The 21,099-nt window shown below is 40.7% G+C and overlaps 1 protein-coding gene across 3 annotated transcripts in view; it reads left to right on the top strand.

Annotated features, from left to right (window-relative positions):
- Positions 1–21,099, top strand: part of STK39 (serine/threonine kinase 39) — a 296,995-nt gene that overhangs the window by 254,452 nt on the left and 21,444 nt on the right. The gene's annotated exons all lie outside the window — the stretch shown is intronic.

The raw sequence follows: 21,099 nt of genomic DNA, 5'->3' as shown, positions 1-21,099 counted from the left end.
GCTTTATATTCACTCCCTGGCCCCTGAAGACATTTGAGTTTCCAACCCATGTAGAGTGCATTAGTGCTAACTGGGGTCCTCCTGTTTTCTTCCTTCACATATAGCATGCCATCTCTGCAGACCCAGATAAAGTTAAAGATGATTTTTCTAAGCAAAACACAAGTCTGATTGTTCCCTCTTTGATGAGGCTATCGACCTAAGGCTCTACAGCTTTTTACAGACTCCCACATCCCTTATAACTCATTGGACATCACCAACATCCTTAGACATGATCTTGGACCGGAAGAATTCAGTGTGCACTTCATAGTCCAGTCTTGGACAAGGTTTAATACCAGACCAGTAGAACGTAAAGTCCGGCACTGTTTCCTGGGAGGAGGGAGGAGGGAGGAGTCGCATGCACACATGAGGATTGACCCTAGGTAGCTGAGGAGACACCAGATCCTCAGGGAGCCAGGCCCTTAGTCCGTTGTGGTTTTGGGTGCCTGCAGGAGCACCCCCTTTTAGAAACACCTGCTGTGAGCGTCACTCCTGCTGATAACTCTGTCTCCAGTGCAGCTTCCCTGGTCATTTATTAATACTTTATTGATCGAGCTCATTAATGCCAAACTCAGTCCCCACCTCACATGTAGAACTGCAGCATGAACGTGCATGCCATATTCACACGAGCAGGTAATAAAGCAGCAGCAGTATGTGATGGTCTTGCTCAAAGATGAGTACGGTATCATCCTAACATCCCCTTATTGCTCTTGAGGGTTATAATTTTGACCTAACTCCAAGACCTCCTCCACCCCTATCAGACAAACTCATTTTAAAACTACAGTGCACATCCCTTTATGTTTTTCCAGGCACCCCCTGTCCCACACACCAGGGTGATGCCCAGAGCTGAATATTCCAGCGCTAATAACAGTCTCAGACCAGGCACATAATGTTCTGTTCTTGGCTTAGTGTTTCTGGTCCAATTTAGATGTTTGTCCTGGGAAGTTTCCTCACTGGGGAAGTGTGTAAGTTGGAAGAAACACCCACGTTCTCTTAGTAGTGACTTAGTTGTCCATTATATAACATGTTTATGATTAGTCGGATTTTGCAGACTAGCGAGTTTTGAAAAGTGTTTATAACTACTAAGGATTCCCATATAGTGTTTGTTACTTGACCCAACTAGATAATCTGGATTGTCCTTAAAACTGAAGCTACTCTGTACCATTTCACCATGGCAACCCTTTAAAATCAGAGTTCCTAATAGGTCATTGCCACTGTAGACTCTATTTGAGCACTGTGGGTAGTAATGCCTGGTAAAATGTAATTTCTGGAAGTTGCTGGTCGTTCAGTGGCTTTGTTGAGTGAGTTCACTAATAACCGGACACACACATAGGGTTTTTTTGTCTGCTTTGTCAACTGGTATATCACGGAACACTCAAATAGAAGAATAGAATAATACTGAGTGCCTAGTAGATACCCAATAAATATTTGTCAAATGAATGCATGATCTAATTAACACCTACCGTTCAGCATAAAAATGTATGAGGTTCTTTGTGCTATTGGGTTTCGTTGGTCTTCATCACATCACTGGCATGTGTTAGCAGTAAAAATTGGGGGTCTGCATTTGTACTTTCAGATTTATAGACAAAGCAGGATGGGCATTCCAGAGGTTTCTGTCTTCCAGAATTATGTCTCAGAAACCAGAAGCTGGAATGTGGTCGTTTCCTACTACATTACCCAGGCAAGAATGAATTCATCATTTTTATCTCACCATTTCTCATTAAAAGCCTAATGCCAGTATCTCATCCAGAACAGTGCCAAATTTCACATTCTGCTAAACTAAGAATGGAATGTATGTTTGAACAGCACACTGTGAGCCTATGGCAGATTAACTCTCTGGAAATGGAAAAATATATGTATTTAACTGACCTCCGGCCAATTAGAAATAAATCCTCCGCATCATCTTGCCAAAATGTCATTTGGTTGTGAACAGGGCTCCTCATTTGTCCTATGAGATCCTGCATCTCAAATGTCAGGACACTGCGGTCTTCTGCTTTTTTTGTTCTCCCAAGCAGCTGTATCTTTGATAAGGTGGATTTGTGATGAAATATAATTGTCATCGTTTACTTTTGTCATTAGCTACATTTTTACTTTATTGAACTATCTGTAGGACGAGGATTCTTTTTTTAATTTAGTTACTAACAACTATTTAGTTGGTGTTTATGTTTCTGATTTCTCCGTAAGCTTTCAGCCTGTTGCTTCCTTTCAGTTAGCCCTGCTGTTATATCTCACATCAAGTTCTATTCTAACAGCAACTGGAAATTTTAATCTATCATCACCATGTTTAAAGATAAGATCTCTTATGCACCTGGGTGGACAACTTTAATCATGATTTTCCTGTTGCTTAACACTTTGTGTATTTAGCTATGCTTCTGATAGATGATTGATGTGTTTCCTTTTTTTAGTTCAGAATTTACTGTGATTTAAAAAATTCCCTGTCTAATATATATGATGGAAATAGCACTTAACTAGACTAAGTGAAGGTTTCATTTTTGCTCTTCTGGAGAAACATACCTGTTTTTGGATATATAAATCGGGTTGAAAGTTGATAAACAATATCCATTTTAAATTTCTTGAATAATTGTTCTACACTTAGGGTCCACACTTCCTCTTAGTCTCGTTAACTCCATCACCCCCTGCTGTCTGGCTGTTCTCACCAGGACCTCCGACGTGGCAAATTTACCACCACTCTTCCAGCATTGGTCTCATAGGTAGCATTTTGTTTTTTCTTGTTCTTGCATAAAAATCCAATGAATTCCCTGGTACTCTTGGTTTTTTTTGGGGGGGGGGGGTTGGAGGGGACAATGGATAGGAATGTATTGGGTAGCAGAGGGAATTCCACCTGAGAATAGCTCCTTAGGACAATTTATGTGATGATTCACCTATCAGGATCAATTAATTCCCTGACAGTGTTACTTTTAAAACCTCATGTATGGTCCCACATTCACCACAGTATTTTTTATTCCTTGTTTGGGGGACTGGCTAGCTTTTTTGCTTAGAGGATGATCCAGGTGGTGGTTCCTTATGATGGCTTGGGAGTGGGTTTAAAGCCCGGAAGCAGCTGACAAGTGATGGGACATTGATCACACTCTTCAGCCCTCCCCAGCCCAGTCTCAGCAGTACCAGCTGACAGATGTCTCTATTGAGGGGAAAAAAGGAACAACCAGGAGTGCTGCTCCCTTGGCCTGTGGGGGCTGAGCGCTCTGGGCAGAGGATGGTGAGTGTCCTCAATGCTGCTCTTGGTTAAAGCCATAGATGGTCGATGGTTCCCTGTTTATCACCGTAGCTGCCCTTCAGACAGAGCATAAAGCATAAGCAAGCAGTTCAGCGGCCCATCTTCTAACCCCTTAGCCTCCTAGAGGCAGTCTTCTGAGTATACCTGAACACCATAGTTTTTTAGGTGGGTTTAAACATGTTCATTCTCTCTCAAGAATTTCACGTGTGAATTTCCAAAGGCGTCGTTTAGTGTAAACTAAATCAGCTCTGTCACCATGTTCTATTCCAACAATGAGGTTTTTTTCTCTTTCTTTAACAAAGTGAAGCCTCCATCCAAGGAAGAAAGTGGTGGTGTTTTTTTTCCTCAAAGCAGGAAATAAGATGTAGAAGCATCAACCACAAAATAATCCTCAAAGCAGGTTTACCTTTCCGCAGCTTTCACTGGGACTAGCTGTCGAGGTTCTGAGGAGTTGAGGTGTTTGAAAAATCTTAGTGGAAAGGCACAAAGATCAGAAAGATGATGGTATTGTATGTGGAGAAATATCTGCCCTAATCCTTTCTAAAATGGTCCTGCTGGAGAACATGGAGGGCATTTGCATAGTGTTTCACTCCCTCTCTTGGTTCACTATTCAGGTGCCCAAGGAGATCTTCACAAGCCTCATGGCTGTCTTGCAGGAGCAAAATGAGCTTTTAGACAAGACGGAAGCCACACTGGTGCCTGCTCTTTGACGGGGCGGGGGGGGGGATGAGCGCCAGTAGTGCCTCTTGAGTCCTGATTTTTATTTTAAGTACCTGCCTTAAAACAGGAAGTCTGTTTTAAGATGGTAGATATCTGGGAGGCAACACGCACTGTGGTTATATATACAAGTTCTGGTGAGCTAAACTGCCTACGTTCAGATCCTGGGTCAGCCCCTCCTGAGCTGCGTGACCTTGAGCAAGGTACTTCTCTCTGTGCCTCAGTTTCCTCTGTTAAATGGGGCAGATGATAGTTCCAACCTCAGAGGTAGCTGTAAGGATTGTTTAAGTATAGAGCATGATACATATATGGATATATATAGAGAGAGAGCATGGTAAGTCTCAGTAAATATGTTATCACTAATTTTTTAAAGATTTTATTTGAGAGAGAGAGCGAGCTAGCACAAGCAGGGGGAGCAGAGGGAGAGAGAGAGAGAATCCTAAGCAGACTCCCGACAGAGCATGGAGCCTGACATGGGGCTCGATCCCACCACCCTGAGATCATGACCTGAGCTGAAATCAAGTCGGACACTTAACTGACTGAGCCACCTGGGAGCCCTGTTATCATTAATTATTAACAATAGTTTTATTTATCCAGAAGTGACAATATCATTGTTCTCATTTGCAGAATTCCTCAAATCAAAATGAGGAACTGTCAACCCAAGGGCTTGCTCCACCGGTGGTCCTTAGCAGTCAATGAAATTAAAATCTTATTAAAAGGAACACAGAAAGACATGATTATTTGGGGGTTCTTTGGAAGTTTCAGTATTCCCTGGGTGACTTAGTGCAGACTGGTCTTTGTGAAAACATCAGGACCTCCCCCAACTGGGGTTACCAGTTACCATGCCATCCTAGGATCCGATTGGAATTCCAGGGATCATCTCCTTAATGGTCTGTTTTATTATATGATTGGACAGCCGTGAACATAGTACGTCAGTAAAAGAGAAATATTATTTACCTTTTGTCTCAGGATTAGCATATCTTCATATTTCTCATAAGTGCTCTACAACCTTCCATAGTTAACTCTGCTACTGTAGACATTTCTATGAAGAGGAGTGATGTCATCACAACATTTACATCCTTGCTCTTCTCACAGTTGGCTAATCTAAGTCTGCTCATCCTCTTCTTAACACCCTAAAAGTATAGGATTATGAGAAGCCTGGGGAAGGGGGAGGGGGTGAGGGAGGGGAGGGAGGGAGGCTGTTGGTTCCGTAGCAGAGCTGCAGTCGGGCCAGGAACTGCATTGTCCTCACTTGTGCCCTGTCTTTTGAATCCGGAATCGAATTCAGTTGCAACTCACAGCTTTTAACTTGATTTCTTCCATTGGGTAGGAAAAGCCAGATCTTCCCAGAGTTAATTACTCCTTGCTGCCTTAAATAGCTTCAGAATAAGCAGTCCTGCCTTGTTCTCTCTGAGGCTACACATACAGCCCACAGTCTTGTTGGCCCTTTTCACTTCTGTCAAACATTCTTCTGATTTTTATTCCTCAGTGCATTATTGATGATCATCCCCAAGTCAGCATCTCTTTCCTGGCTCCTCTTCTGTATTTTGATTGCCTTTGACTCCCCTTAGTCCTCGATCTCATTACTGCACACGCCATGAACCCCTTTTCCACCTCCTCCTAAGAACGACTCCCTTCCGTAAGATAATCAACCACTTTGTTTACATGGATAGCAAACTACCTGTGCCTGATAATGACCTCACGGTATTCCTTTCTTGTCTCTTCCCTTGCCAGAAGTGTTGTGTTTGTCCACTTCTGTTCTTTATTCCTCAAATCAATGGGACATCTATTCCACTCTCTTGCCCTTTTTTTTTTTTTATCTGCTACCTGTCCTAAAAAGTCTAAATCCGTTTGTTGTGCTCGAGTATCTAAGGCTGAAAGTCAGCAAATTGGTATCTTCTCAGTTTATCAGGGTGGGAATAGAAATCTGGAATTCAAATAGTTTTACTGTGTTTCATGTACTTGAGAGGAACTTGTGATATCTGACCCCTTCATAAGCATAGAACATTCCTGAAAGTTTGGTCATCCTCTCATTCAGAAATTCCAGTACCCTTGCAAGGACCAAAGCAAAAATTGAATTTCCTTGGTTGCTATTTTTAAGCATAAGAATGATTTGGTCCCCCACCAGTCCTTAGAGACCCAGCACATCCTCACTGCTGTCTGTGTGTCGTCTTTCCCCTGCCATTGTTCTAATACCTTCTGATAACAGCAACAACAACAACAACAAAATTTGGTAATTATCTTAACTGTGCCTGGCATTAAGGGCAAGGTTCTTAAAGTATACATTTAAGATTGTCTCTGCTTTCCCCATCCCAAAAAGGATTGGAATTTCTAAGAACTCAGTTTATTGTGCAAGGAGATGGTGCTCGCCAAGCACATATAACTGGTGAATTCCAATCTAGAGAAACCTAACTCAGAAGAGCTATGACTGTGGACATTATGACCTAAGTATTTGGCATACTTGGTATTTTCTTCCATCCCGAAATAAACTGCATTTTATTTAATGAATAATAGAGAAGTGCAGGTCCATTACAACAGTGACTCTTAGGCTGCTAAGAGTTTAAAGGTAAGGTTGCTTGAAAGCTACTGAATTTCTGGGATATTCATTCTTGAAAATACCTTCTTATGAATTGTAGTGGGTGCCGAATGGCTATCTTGATACCCTAAAGCATGTAAGTTAGTATTTATGATTAATAGTAATGCATACATGGAGGCTTTGAGGCTGCATTTTACTCTAGGTAACTGCTTTTCCTCCTCAATTAATGTCACGTTTCCACCAAGAGTTCAGTGAGGGTAGTGGTTCCATTCCAGTGTACTGGCAGGTAGTAAAGTTGTCCCAGTTGTGCTGTGGAAACGGGTCCCGAGGAGATGGGAACTGCTTCTGTAGACATTCTCAAATGTAAGATAAACAGCTTCCTCGGGTCTTAAATGGTGTACAGACCGTCGTGCCTGAAGAAGGAAGTCAGTAGCCCTGGCATGTCCCTTCTAACCTCAAGACCCAAGAGAAGCTGCTTTTCCACTGCTAACTTTATTCATACCACTTTGGTAAAACAAACGAACAAAAAATCAATTTGGAATTTCTTGCACTGAAGACGGTTTTTTGTTTTTTTGTTTTCCCAGTGTCGTTTTTATCTTCTTTGCGGTAATGGCTCGCTCTTCTCTGTTACCCTGGTGGCAAGAGAACAATGTCAGGAGAGAAAAATGAATCCACTGATAGAGGGTTTCTTATCTGTTCAATTAGGATAACTAATATAGTAAGATACAGTGATTTCTCCATTAACAAATCATCTGGGGAGAAGAGCTCCTCTGTATAAGGTTAGTTGCATTAAGCCGACACCCCACACACAGCAGCATCTTAGAATAGCTGAGCCTGCCTGCTTAATTCCTCCTTTAGTTTATCTGAATCCAGGCAATGTACTGCATTATTTTTTTTTCACAGTCTATGTGAGAACGTCATTTTACGTGGGCAATAAATATAAAGATGAGCCATACATGTATAAGCTTTCCATTTTTAAAATGTATACAAAAATGGTCATATTTAATGATAGGTTCCATTCTAACCAACATGTCCTATGACGATTAAAATCTTTTCACTTTGCCAAAGCCAAACCGGAGTTTTAGATTTCTTTGTCCAAACTTTCAACAACAGTGGTAGTGTTTTTCTGTGTGTATAGTCCACGTCCCTAACTGGTATCATACTGAAAACTCCTTTCCTGGAAGATGATGCCCATCCTCCTTGGTGGACAAGGCCCAGACCCTCAGCCTCAGCCAGCTTCCTCACCTGTGTCTCCCGCGGTCCCCCTGTTCCAGGCTCGCTGCAGCACGCTGGACCCTCGGGGACTCTCAGACTCCCTGCTCCCGTCTTCCACATGCTCTTCCTCCAACTGGAACATGCCCATTCAGCTGGCAAACCCTTACTCTCGTTTCTAGTTGTAGATTAAGTATCACTCTTCCTGGAGTCCTACCTGGAACTACCCTCCAGGCAGTTGGCCTTTGCCGTACTTACCCCTTATCCCTACCCCGCCAACAACGCTTGTGGGCTCTTGCTATACTCCTTGGGTTATGAACTGCCCGCACACTAGGCAAGGCAAGGTGCATGTCACTTATGTTTGTATGTCCCCAACATCTAGTGGGAACACCAATGAGATGGTACACACTTGCGTAAGAATTTAATACCTGAACATTGCATGCGATTGGAACACACATCTGCTTTAAAAAGCCATAGGTCTTAATAGGCCACAGCTATTCTTGTACACAGCTTCTCAACACACCATCCCCTCCCTCCATATCCCCGGCCATTGGGCCATGACATGGAGGGCCCATGTTCTCTGTGGTCTCCTCATGAGCGACTTTCTTACGATAAAATATCCACATGAAGGATGTTTGAGTAAGTACTACTTCCCAACCCCCTTTGGGACTCGGGAGGTCTGGAAACAGAAGTTAGAGTCCGGAAGGCTTTGACTTTTCAAGTTGGGATGAATGCAGTACAGGAAAACAGGAGAACAAAGTCTAAATCCCCATGATAATTGAGGGAGAGAAGACCCAGGGCATGTTGTCAGGATCGAAAGGATAATCTTACAAGATGAGTGCTACATACCCGGCTTCCAGCATCTGGGAGACCTAGTGCAGAAGGGAGGGATGATGATGTCTCAAGTTCAATGTACTGTAATCAGAAGGTACACTTGAATTCCTGAGTTCCTCATAGGTTTCATTAAATTTTAGGGACCAAGAGAGACTACATCCCTTCCTTCCACCATAAAGGAGAATAATTCCATCTCTTATACATTCTAATTGCCTAAAATTTGTTTACCATGAAATCTATCCTTCCATCCATAATGAGAGATCTAGGCTCAAATTTAACTGCAGATTCCTGGAAGAGTTAACATAATATGCTTGACAAAATGTGCTGCTAGTTTTATTTTCATTCATTCAATCCATAATTATTTATGTGCACCTTCTGTGAGCCAGACCCCATGCTGGGTATTACGTGTACAACAGGGAGCTAAATAGACCTTGTTCTGTCTTTTGTGCTACCTTGGCCAGTTGGAGAGGGGGAAGAGTTTTTCAAGCATTTAACAAGGTCAAGGAGCTTCCTTCTATGGCATGGGGTAGAAGCTGGACGTCTGAAAAGACCAGCCTTATGTCACTCGGATCAGCTCTGGTTCTTCCTGTGCTATGGCCTTCTGAAAAACTGTGTCCTAATCCCGTTAACCAGGTACTTGTAGATCTTTCCTTTCCTTTGTTAATTCATTTAGCACCTGCTGGGTGCCAGGTTCAGTGTGGGGTACTGGCTAGGACTCTGGAGGTGACAGGTGGTGTCTATTTTCAAGGAGCCTCAGTCTAGATCCCTTGTTTGTAGGATGACCATACCAATTTATCATGTAAATCAGGACATTTTTGAGAGTGCGAGACGAAAAGGATCTCTTGCAGGGTGATATGTAAACATATATCCTGCATTTGTGGCTGTCAAATCATTTTCTTCTGGGAACAGCCTTTGAAAAGGAACTTCTCCCTCTTGACAGAGGTTCTGATGCTTTGTCAGGCAACTTGTGTCTCCTTCTGTCTCCTTGGGAGTCAGCCCCGAGGACGTGTGGTAAACTTGGACGAACCTTGTGTGTGGGTTGCTTGGCTTTAGAGAAACAGAAAATCACCTAACTTTTTATTAAACATGTACTTTTTTAAAGCTCATTTTAGTGTCACAAGAGTTTAATACAAAATTTTAAAAAGAGTACTAAGAAAGAAAATAAATTGTTTTAGACTGGATCCCATATAACAACTCTTAGAACCAGTATAATAGGCATGTTCAAACTATCCTCTCTGTTATATGTCAGCCTTTAATTTCTGCATATATTTTATGGTCCCTAACCTCTGATTTTGCAGTGACTCTACCCAACTGTGCTTTGTGTGTTGTGCGGTCTGTCCAGTGGCCCTTAGCACAACTAGCTGGTCCCTCAGATTTCTGACAGGGACATCGGCATTGACTGTAACTCCTACCACCCCCCTAATCAGAGCAGTTAGCTGTCCCTGGCCACTCCCTTTATGTTATCAGCAAGCTCTGCATGCTGTCTTTCAAAGAGAGATATAGTTACCTTCAATGGGGAAAGGGGAATTGGTCAGCAGTAAGGGAGAGAAGACTGTGGAGGTGGTCTTTCAGATTTAATCATGTGTAAGGGTGAGACCTTTGTTCAGTGCAATTAATGTCTCACGTTTACTAGATAAGATCAAAGCTGCCCGTACAAAGCAGACATCTGTCAAACTCATGCCAGCTTATTTTCATGCAACAATTAACAGTTATTAAAAATACAGAACAAATGTTAAATTGAATATGACACTATGACAAGCTTCTTTATGAAGTGTTTAATTTTATTTCATAAGCTTTTTTCCCCACATTCCTAGTCTCCATCTTTTATTCTACTATTGATTATGAAGTTTCTGCAAAAAGTTCCATTTAAATATCTTACCTGTTGTTGGAGATACTATATAACACAGCCAGTTTTCTTAGACTTGATCGAAACCAATCTATCAAGAATGGTGGGGGAAGGAAGGGGGCAGGTTAGTATTATGTGGGGAGCAGTCCAAAGTAGTCCTGTTCGCTGTGATCCATGTCCTGGCTTGTGCCACAATGGCAACCAACATTAAGTACATCGTGAAGTTCAACTAACTTATGGGGATGGGCGTGCAGAATGGAGGTAACAAGACTTCCTCAATGAAGGAATCAGCGATTGATTTCCATCTGGTGCACACTCCATACCTCACGTGGACCTGTAAACATTTTGGCAGCCGGCTACTTTGAGTTTCACGGGTCTACGGCACAGAGAACGTGATTTTCCAAAGTTTCTATTATGTATTATAAATAGCAGGTCCTATATTCTTTAGGCTATATCCTAAGCTAGAGGGAGGTCCCAGTCAACCCTTGAATCAGTTTGATTTCTTGTTGTTAAAGAAGTGAATTGGGGCTTCTGGGTGGCTCAGTCGGTAAAGTGCCTGCCTTTGGCTCAGGTCATGATCCCAGGGTCCTGGGACAGAGCCCTACATTGGGCTCCCTGCTCAGCGGGGGGGCCTGCCTCTCCCTCTCCCTTTCCCTCTCCTCTCTGCTTGTGCTCTGTCTCTCAAATATATAAATAAAAACTTAAAAAAATTTTTAAAAAGTGAATTGTTCTGCCTTGGTCTGTACCTTTCACTGGCTACTAAAACCCTTCAAATGCTTTGGAATATACCACAAAGAAGAAAATAACTCAAGAAATGAAGATAAAATAGGTCTCCTCCTCTGGGGCAGTGCCACATAATCTACAAGGAAGCCCAGCTCTCCTTCCTGTAGAATGGTCACATACATGTGTGAGAAACATTTGTGTTCGGAAGGCTGCCGCCACGGGCCGGGCTAGGGAGTCCTTCAGGTTTCTCCGAGCTGTGTGCTTACACCAGATGGTTCTGCCTCAGTTGGCTGCATCGGCCCATAATTTAAATAGCATTCCTCTTCTCGGTGTGTTTACGACCTCATTAATTTTAACTTTTCCAAAGCTTTTCCCAGTCCAGAAGCCACTGGGTTAAATCTCAAGCTGTATGTGTCCTATTAGGATGTGATTATTGAAAACCCTTGTTCTAAAACAAATCAGGATAAAGCAAGAGTGACAATAAGAAAAGTGGATCCGATGAATTAAATGTTTCCTTTCCTTTTGGTGTATTTCCTTTGACTGATTAGAACTTTTCTAGAATTCATATGATTTGACAAGGTCATAAAGACAGCTTAAAGCTTATTTCTGTACGTGTTTTTGTTTTCCATCAAGTGACTGGGCATTGCAGATGCCGTAAATAGTTCTTAGTCTGATGCATGGCGTACAGTGGGGAACAGCTACCCTGTCTTACTTTGCAGTATTTGCTCCATCGAAGCCGTCTTTCAACAGTACCTGGGGGGTTGACATTGAAATCCTGGAGTATGTCTTACCTTCATGCCTCATGTACATGTAGTCTTGTTAATATTTCCAGAATGTGCTCTTGGGTGTGAGACTCTTCTCTTAGAGTTTGGACATCTAGTATAATTAAATAAGACCTATTGCTGTAAACAGGGAAGACCTGAATTAGGGTTTTCTTTTTACCTCTAGAAATAAATCAAAAGTTGGGTGGATTTCCTGTGTCTTATCTCTTCTGCTTTCTATTGATATGATCATTTCCCTCTCTTCTTAATTCTCCTCAGACTTGTGATCTACGCATTAAAAAAAAAAAAAAAAATCCGTTGTACGGTTGAGGTTTCTGAACTCTCTAGGGAGCTCTTGGAGATTTTCCAAGATGTAGGCTGATACTGTTTGAGCTCTGAGACCTTGGTATTTGTGTTTTTATCATTTACTAGATGAGCTAGAAGATCTGAAAAGCTTAGCTCTGGATGAAGAAACACCTGTCTTTCCTTAACAAAGGCTTTTGGTTCTTTTAAGGAAAAGCCTTCTACTTAATGGAGAAAAACCACACCTGCATTTATAGAAACTCTTTAATTGTTAGAAAGTGACCTTAAAGAGACTACATGAAATACGGACGTGGAAAGATGTTCTATCAGGGAAACTCACATTAAAATTATAATCAGGTGTTGGCAAGTGTGTAAGAAACTGGAACGCTCTCACACTGCTGGGAGGAATGTAAAAATGGTACAATTGTCCTGGAAAACATTTCAGTAATTTCTTACAAAGTTACACATGCACCTGTATGAACCAGCCACTCCTAGGTATCTACCCATGTGAAAGGACAATGTGTGTCTATACAGACTTATACATGTACACTGGTAACAGCTGTATTTCTAACAGCAAAACCTGGAAACAACCCAAGTATCCATCAAGAGATGAATATGTAAACTGTGGTATATCCATACAATGGAATACTACTTAAAAAGGAATGAATTATTGATACATGGTACAACATGGATGAATTTCAAAATAATTATGGTGTATGAAGTAAGCCAGACAAGTATACACTATATGGCTCCATGTGTATAAAATTTTAGAAATGCAAATTATAGTGAAAGCAAACAGATCTGTGGTTTCCTGGGTAGAGTGGAAAGAGCAACAGAGAAGGGAAGGTGGAGGGAATTTACAAAGGATTGAATGAAATCTTGGCATATTTTGGATATGTTCGTTATCTTATTTGTGGTGGTTTCACTGGTATGTATGTGTATCAGAACTTACCAAATTACATAGTTTAAATATGTACCATTTATTATATGTCAGCTGTATTTCAGTAAGGCTGTTCTAAAAATAAACAAAAGGCCCCACCTCCAAGTTGCTTACATTAGTATGGGAAGATGTTAGTAGGCATTTGGGACAACAATTTAAGGGCATGACCCCAGTGAGTATCTGGTAAAAGCTAAACCCCTCCCCCGAGAAATGTGCACACAAACTTTTACCTACAATTTAGAGGGTTTCAAAACTATTTTCCAAAGCAAATACATTCCTACCCTCATCTCAGGTGAATTTTGGACATCCTTGGCAAGCGTGACTTTAAAGTTTAGCCATTCTTCATACAGTATTTTTAGTTTTTTACTTTATTCATTGTCATTCTAAAGAGGAATTAAGCCATAAACATACTGGTATGTCCTCTCCACCATCTAACTGGAGCTACAGTTTCATTGATTATACCATTTCATTGCTTTCAAAAAGAGTAATAATAACATAATGATTATTGGGCACTTCCATTACCTTACTCTGGTCCAGTTCATAAAACTCCACCTTAATAAAGGAAATTCAGGACCAGTATAGTAATTTTATGATTATTTTTTAAAGGACATATTCAATAGCTGCCAGTTTAGATACTCCAGACTGTTTCAGGCTTTCCCATTATGCCAAGATAATACTAAAAAACTGGAATTTACCCAAACCTTAAGGAGAATGGCAAGTGTATTTATTTTTTATTTCCCATAATCTTTTTCCAATATAAATAATGCTCAAATTTTTTCATCTTTTTGTCTCAAAGGCTGATTGCTTATGGTACCTGTAACATTCTCTTCTAATTACTGCTTTTTCTCACCATCTACAAATCTAATGCAGAGAAATGGCAAATAATATACTCATTCCTCCTTTTCCTCGAATATTTTTATCATTTGCCCTGTCTTTTTTTTAACATGTCAGAATAGCCAGTGTTTTATTACTTTAATTCTAGTACAATTAACATACGTGTAATATTAGTTTCAGATGTGCAATATAGTGATTCAACACTTCCACACATCACCCAGTGCTCATCACAATACGTGCACTCATTAATCCCCACCACCTATTTCACCCATCCCCGCACCTACCTCCCCTCAGGTAATCATCAATTCTCTACAGTTAAGAGCCTGTTTCTTGGTGTTTCTCTCTCTCTCTCTCTCTTTTCCTTTGCTTATTTGTTTTGTTTCATAAATTCCGCATATAGTGAAATCATAAGGTATTTGTCTTTCTCTAATTTCTTCATTCTCTAATTTCTCCATTTTCTAGCATTATACTCTCTAGCTCCATCCATGTTGTTGCAAATGGCAAAATTTCATTCTTTTTATGGCTAATACTCCATTGCATATATGTACCACATCTTCTTCTTTTATTAAAAAAAAAAAGATTTATTAGAGCACGCAAGCAGAGGGAAGGGAGAGGGAGATAATCTCCAGCAGACACCACACTGAGCACAGAGCTCGACATGGGGCTCGATCCCACAACCCTGAGATCATGACCTGAGCTGAAACCAAGAGTCAGATACTTAACTGACTGAGCCACCCAGGTGCCCTTGTACCACATCTTTATCCATTTATCAAGTGATGGACACTGTAGATAATGCTGCTACAAACATCAGGGTGCATGTATTCCTTTGAATTTGGGAAAATAGCCAGTAGGGTGATTACTGGATCATTGGGAAGTTCTATTTTTAAGTTTTTCAGAAACCTCTGTACAGTTTTCCACAGTGGCTGCACCAGTTTGCATTCTCACCACTGGTGCATGAGTGTTCTTTCTCCACATTGTCACCAACACCTTTTGTTTCTTGTGTTTTTGATTTTAGCCATTTTGGCAGATGTGAGGTGATCTCTTATTTTGGTTTTGATTTGCATTTCCCTGATGATGAGTGATGTTGAGCACATTTTCATGTGCTGTTGGCCACCTGGATGTCTTCTTTGAAGAAATGTCTGTTCATGTCTTCTGCTCATTTTTTAATTGGATTATTTGGTGGGTATTTGGGTGTTGAGTTGTATAAGTTCTTTGTATATTTTGGATACGAACCCTTTATTGGATATGTCATTTGCAAATATCTTCTCCCATTAATTAGGTTGCCTTTTAGTTTTGTTGATTGTTACCTTCACCTTGCAAAACCTTTTTTATTTTGATTTAGTCCTAATAGTTTATTTTTGCTTTTATTTCCCTTGCCTCAGGAGACATATGTAGAAAAATGTTACAGCCGATGTCAGAGACATTACTGCCTGTGTCGTCTTCTAGGATTTTTATGGTTTCAGGCCTCACATTTAGATCTTTAATCCATTGAGTTTATTTTCATGTATGGGATCAGAAAGTGGTCCAGCATGTAGCTGACCAGTTTTCCCAGCACCATTTGTTGAAGAGACTGTCTTTTTTCCCCATTGAATATTCTTTCCTGCTTTGTCAAAGAGTAATTGACAATATAATTGTGGGTTCATTTCTGGTTTTCTATTCTGTTCCAAAAATCTACATGTCTGTTTTTGTGCCAGTACCATACTGTTTTGATTTCTACAGCTTTGTAATATGATTTGAAGTCTAGAATTGTGATACCTCTAGCTTTGCTTTTCTTTTTCAAAATTGCTTTGACCATTCAGGGTCTTTTCTGGTTCCATATAAATTTTAGGATTTTTTTGTCTTAGTTCTATGAAAAATGCTGTTGGTATTTTGATATGGATTTCATTAAATCTGGACATTGCTTTGGATAGTATAGACATTTTAACAATATTTGTACTTCCAGTCCGTTAGCATGGAATGTCTTTCCATTTCTTTGTGTCATCAATGTCTTTCAGTGTTTTATAGTTTTCAGAGTACAGATCTTTCACTTCTTTGGTTAGGTTTATTCCTAGGCATCTTACTGTTTTTTGTGCAATAGTAAATGGGATTGTTTCTTAATTTCTCTTTCTGCTGCTTCATTATATTGTATAGAAAGGCAACAGATTTCTGCACATTGATTTTGTATCCTGTGACTTCACTGAATTCATATATCAGTTCTAGTAGTTTTCTGGTGTAGTCTTTAGGGTTTTTCTCTACTATCCTGTCATCTGCAAATAGTGGAAGTTTTACTTCCTTCTTACCAGTTTGGATGCCTTTTATTTGTTTTTGTTGTCTGATTGTTCTGGCTAGGACTTCCAATACTGTGTTGAATAAAAGTGGTGAGAGTGGACATCTTTGTCTTGTTTCTGATCTTAGGGGAAATGCTCTCAGTTTCTCCTCTTTGAGCATGAATTTGGCTGTGGGTCTTTCATTAGATGGCCTTTATTATGTTCAGGTATGTTTCCTCTAATAAACCTACTTTGTTGAGGGCTTTTATCATGAATGGATGTTGTACTTTGTCAAATGCTTTTTCTGTGTCTATTGAAATGATCATATGGTCTTTATCCTTTCTCTTATTGATGTGATATATCATGTTTGATTTGTGAAGGATGAGGAATAAATTCCATCTGATCATGGTGAATGATTTTTTTAATGTATTGTGGATTCAGTTTACTAGTATTTTGTGGAGGATTTTTGCATCTATGTTCATCAGAGATATTGGTCTGTAGTTTTCTTTTTTCGTGGTGTCTTTATCTGGTTTTGGTATCAGGGTGATACTAGCCTCATGGAATGAATTTGGAAGCTTTCCTTCTATTTTTTGGAATAGTTTGAGAAGAATAGGTATTAAGTCATGAATCCTACCACCTATGCTAGTCTGGGTGGTTTATCTGCAGAGTGACTTTGACTCTCATCTCTTGAAAAACAGTGAAAAGTAGCCAAGTTTTCTGGTTCCTTATGGATGAGATGGGATGGAGCTAGTAGAGATGAAGAGAAGTAAACAATTTCAAACAAAGTAAAGGCAAAACTGTTGGAGAAGGCTCATCTGACTGCTGGGTAGAGCTGAGCCATTGAGGACTGAGGATGGAAGCAGGGAGACAGGAGGCTATTGTGTGAGTCTAGATGAGAGAAGGTGGCAGCTGTACTTGGGTAGTAGCAATGGAAGTGGGAAGAAGTCATCAGTCTCTGTAGATGTGCGTGTATTTCAAAGATAAACCTTTTGCAAAGGTGAATTGAGATTTTTGTCTGGGTTATCAAAGAGTTTGAATCAAGTGGGGAAATAAGCTCTGTAATAGGTTGTTTCAGCACATAATGATGAAGAGTAGTGGTAGATACCTAGAGGAGGGGAGTGGTTATGGAGCCCTTCCCGGGAAAATCTGGGATAAGACATGGCAGAAAATGAACTAGAGAGATAGGTTGGGCCAGACCATGGAGGGTCTCATAGACCACATTAAAAACTTGGACTTAATCCTAAAGTTGATATGAACAGTTAAATGGCATTATATATGGAGGCAGCACATCCCAGTTTATGACTTAGATTCTCCAAGTCGCTTTGGTGAGTGTAAAAGGGCTCATGAGTTAAGATTGAAGGCAGGGAAGCCAGTTATAATATGTAGTTGTCCAGACAAGAGATAGTAAGCTAATATTTGTTTTGTACTTGCAATACATCAAGCACTAGTCTAAATTCTGTATGTGTATGAATTCAGTCCCCAGAAGAACCCTATCACGTCAGCACTATTAATATCCACATTTTACAGATACATGGACTCAAGCACAAAGATGTGAACATAAACTTGCCCAAGTTTATGGGGCCACATGGCTCTAAGCAGGAGGCAGGATTTTAACCCAGGCGCTCTGACTGGAGAATTCATGCACTTACACACTGTGCTACACTCATCTCCTGAAGATAAGAGCCTGACGATTTAGGGAAAATAATAGGGCGAATCTCTTGTATTTTGTCCCAAACATAATAATTAGCTGTAATTTTGCATTAGCATTACAGCGGTATCCATTAGAGACCCACCCTCCTATCATTTCCTTTCTTCCTTACTTAGAAGCTTGGATTCTCTTTTGGTACCTGTGTCTTTTTCTTGCTTTGCAATCCTCTGCTGACCTTCTGCAGCAATGCAGGGTACAGAGCAGATGTTCGGGATGTGTCTTTGGATCAAACAATATTGTGACATCACCTTGTCAGGTAGCCCAAGTCTGTGCTTTTGTCTTCTCTCAGAATTTCCTCTTGGGGAGTGCGTTGGACTTGGTGTTCACTGGGGTGCTTTTCTTCACAGCTTTTGTTTGGGAATAGCTCAAATTAGATAAATTCAGTCATGGCCCCCAGAACATCAGTACTATAGGAGATTGTTGTGAAATACACTGGTATCTGGGGAGAAAAGTGTATCTTTCCACTAATCACTTGTAATGCAAACACAGACGGTAAATAGTCATTATGTAACTGTTACTTTTCTAACTGTCCAAATATGGAGAATCTGAGTAGTACAAGGAGTTTATAGAGAAAACAGGGTCTGGAGAATGCCTGACTTAGTTTGCCAAAGAAATGTTGGCTCTGCTGTCTTGCCCCTGATAGATGACCCCCAGGACAATGTTATTTCCATCTCTGTTTGGATTCGAATAGGGAGGTACTGAGCATTGGCGTCTTTTTCATGTGGTTGTTAATGATATTATTATAGTTTCATGAAGCATAATACCTACCGTACCTTAGGTCAAATGTTATCCAAAAAGAGCACCTAGCGCTGATAGGGATTCAAGCCTAAGTGTAACACAGAGACCCCCCCAAAATAGCTAAGAAATAGATGGCTCACACCAAGGTAGCCTGTAGCTGCCGCACTAGGGCAAGGGGACAATCCCTAGTACTTCGGTGAGTGTTTTCTGTGTCCTTTGTGCCAAGAACCAGAGCCACTTCAGTGACTGAGGAGAGTGGGCTGGGGAGGTGGGATGGGGCAAGCTCAAGGAACACAACCGTCTGCGTCAGAAACCAGGAGAATGAGTCCTGTTTGGGAAAGCCAGGAGGGATTGGAAATAAGTGGATGGCCACTGAGTAGGCAGGATTCAGAAGCCCCATATTTTGCGGAAACCTAAAGCACCTTAAAGCATGAAGTTCAGTGTTACCAGCACATACTTGAGAAGCTCTAAAGTTAACCAGCCCTATCCAACCCTTCCTTCTCCGCTCACGTTCCAGGTAAGGCACATTTTTATTTTTGAAATCCAGGTGCGCAGTCAGGAGAAGGGAGAAAACAGTGACACCCATCTTTTTAATGAGCATTGCTAGTGGAAGAGAAATTAGCATCACCTTGAATTTTATGTGATGTCAGTTAAATGAAGGTATTTTATAGCACTTTACAACAAATTAGAATCAACTAAATTGAAAATAAGCCTAGCAGCTGGGATAAGTAATCAGGTAAGTGGCCAGTTTTGCTATTTTTGCTTTGAGTCGAAGACAGAATTTGAATTTCTAATGTCCCTGAGGTGTAGGGCTCACAATTGGGGAGTGTGGTTTCCTGGTTGATTGTTGAAGATGCTAGCATTTTAGCTTTGCCCTCCAAGTCTACAACTTGCGTAGCCATGTTCCTTGGAGATTGGCGCTAGCACATAGGCATGCACACCAGAGAGAGGGCTGTGAATTAGTCTAGAACAGAGCTCTGCTTTTGGCGGAACATTACAGAGCAGACTGGAAATAGATGACCCAGAACAGGGTGGTAAATCATCCACATTAACTGAGAGCCTCTAATGAAAGGACTGAAATTCATAGGAAGACATTGTGGTGACTCATGAAATCAGCCCAAATCAGAGGAACTATTAGGACACTTTTATGTTTTAAGAAAATAGTGATTGTGTGCACTGGCTGCAATTCGCGTCCAGTCAGAATGCCCTGACATCATAAATACGGGCTTTGGTGAACAGAATTTCACAGCCGAGGTTTTTCACTCCATGAGCCCAATGTTTTTCTTGTGTGGATTACTAGATGATTTTAGCATCTGAAATATGCTCAGGAAGCTGCTGGAGGAGGCCAAAAAGATGCTTGGTGATGATAACTCTGTTGAGGGTGGTGGCCCAGGATCTACCTGACATGTGTGCAGGTTGGCTTGGAGAAAAAGATGGGGCGGGATGGGGAGTTACCATAAATGAAACTTTGCAGATAGCTCAGAGTGGAAGTATTAAGGGCAACAAATGAAGATAAAATGATGCTTGTAATTATGGTTTATAAAGAGAAATAGGCCATATTGAGGATATAATTTTCTTTTTTTTTTCCTCTGCAGCTGATGGATTAAATGAAATAAACTGATCTGCAGAAAATCCATGTCTCTAGGTTGTTTTTAGTCAACCTTAGAGAAACATGAAATATGCAGATTTTTCTCTTTACTTAGACTTTCTATTTGAAACACTTTTCTCAAAATATTTATCTTAATTTTTTTAATCTTAAAATAGTCACATAACTTTTCAGATACCTAATTACTGAAGCAGCAGATAACTTTCCACATGAAAAATAAAAATGCTACATGGAACTTTCTCTCATTTCTTCAGTAGTCCTTTCTTTTTCCCTAACCAGCAGCGCTTACTTGATTTTCAGTACTTGAGACTTTAGATTTGGATATGGAAAGAGCAAGGTTTTAACTTTCCGTAATCATTACCTTCTGATAATTCTGTACCCTAAGTCTAAGCCAGGGGAGTAAGCAGGAAAAGCGGACTTCTTTGCCAGAGTATCAAATATATCATGACACTGGGGAAGATCGGACGGGTCTCTGATGAATCTCACTAATACTGAAACATACCTTCACTACTGAACTCCAAACTGACAGCCTCTAGTGCTTGCCGCCCGTTCAGCCAACTTGGGTATTGTTCAAGGTGGCTCTTCACTGGTTTGACAGATTATTGTGCTCTGAGAGCATGAACACAGATGCCCAAGTCATAGAGGTTATTCACTGTATTTTGTTGCTTTGATAAAAATGGATGCAGAGAATTGAGTGAATTTAATAGGAGAGGGGTTCAAAGGCACTGAAATTCTCTTCAGAAAAACCTGTTCTTTGCAATACCTCGCCTCTATTTTGTGCTGCCCTCTGCTGGCTAATAAATTTCGTAGTGTGGGGTGTCGAG

This window comes from Zalophus californianus, chromosome 3, assembly GCF_009762305.2.
Source record: "Zalophus californianus isolate mZalCal1 chromosome 3, mZalCal1.pri.v2, whole genome shotgun sequence".
Lineage (NCBI taxonomy): Eukaryota > Metazoa > Chordata > Mammalia > Carnivora > Otariidae > Zalophus > Zalophus californianus.
Note: the sequence above shows the minus strand (reverse complement) of the source record. Positions and strands in the feature narration are given on the sequence as shown.